We start from the raw sequence: 1,698 nt of genomic DNA on the forward strand, positions 1-1,698 counted from the left end.
TCGCGTTCACCAGACAGCTTACCAGGTAAAATTAACAGTGAATGAAGAAAAAGAAAAAATCAAAACTCTAGAGTGTCTGGATTGTGCAGCATCGGCTGGTAATAATTGTTTCCCACAACTTACATTCTGCGGAATATTCTACAATCTTTCAAGTACATTTCTTCATAATTATTTTGTTCTGCATAAGACCAACAATATATATTATGGTCATACGTGTAGAATATCATCAAATAGTTTTATTGAAAACTCACAGCTTCCATTATATAATGAATAACATCCATAATTTCAGGAGGATGTAAGCACTGCATTGCTTTTCTCATGTGGGCTAATCGGCGATCAGAATCTCCTTCTCCCACTGAAACAAAATGCTACTGGAAGAAACCAACGCTGTCAACGGTTGGGACATCGAAAAAATTCATTACCATAGAAGAAATGACACAGGATTATTNGTCATTTCCTGGAAAGTTTGCTGACAATAATACAAACATTTTTACAATTAGTTACTGCAGAAGCTCAAGCACGACAAATAGATAGTCAGTTGTCAAGATANAATGTTACTTTATTAGAAAGAGATGTTTATTCTTTATCGATTCATCAATTGATTTGTAATTTTTGTGTCGACACTGAGTCTTCCGACGCATTTTTGAAATATGCTGCGGAGAAACTGCCTCAAAATGTGTGCACTAAAGCGGAAAGTAAACTAAGAGAACAAAAAAATGATCTTCTGTGGCATGAATTGAGATTTGGTAGAATAACAGCATCAAACATTTATGAAGCTAGCAGATGTAGAAAACAAGATGAATCTTTAGTTAGACGTATCATAGGAGCGAAAGTGTTCGATAATGTGCACATGGAACGTGGGCGAAAATTAGAAGCACAAGTCATTGCTGAAATCAAGAAAAGAATGGAAGTGAACATTGTTGACGCCGGTTTGTTTCTTATTCCATCACAATCTATATTTGGAGCCTCGCCTGATGATATTGATGATGATTTTGTCATAGAAATAAAATGCCCTAGCTCGTCTAAAACTATACAAAATTACATATCGAATGGTAAAATCAGCGACAAGTACAGGGGACAAATGAATTTACAAATGTTGTGTTCAAGAAAAAAAAGGGATTATTTTATGTGGCTGATCCAGAATTTGAGAAAAATAAGCAGTATGAATCTTTATGGATTGAGTACGACAAAAATTTTACGAATACCTTGATAAAAAGAGCTGAAAACTTTTGGGAGCAAAATATTTTTCCTATTTTAGTAAAAGCTGTCACGCGATGAAAAGTATGTCAACCTGCATCTTATACATCAGATATTTAATAAGTGACAATGTGTACGTGTGATAATTAAAAAATATTGTTCTGAAAAACAATCTGTTACGCGTTTTTATTTAGTGTAAAAATACTTTATTGTGTCTGCAGTTATTTAACTCTTTCGGTACGAGTGTCGGATATATCCGGCGTCTATCTGATAACCTGTGTGGACAAGCGCCGGATATATCCGGCATCCATCTGATGACCTGTGTGGGCGAGTGCCGGATTTATTCGACATCTATCTGATGACCTGTGTGGACGAGCGCCGGATATATCCGGCATCCATCTGATGACCTGTGTGGGCGAGTGCCGGATTTATTTGGCATCTACGTAGCAACCCGTGAGTGCAAACGACATTTGCAGTTGGTCAAATTATATTCTATTTTAC

This window comes from Pseudomyrmex gracilis, unplaced genomic scaffold (assembly GCF_002006095.1).
Source record: "Pseudomyrmex gracilis isolate BER0280 unplaced genomic scaffold, ASM200609v1 scaffold_2178, whole genome shotgun sequence".
Lineage (NCBI taxonomy): Eukaryota > Metazoa > Arthropoda > Insecta > Hymenoptera > Formicidae > Pseudomyrmex > Pseudomyrmex gracilis.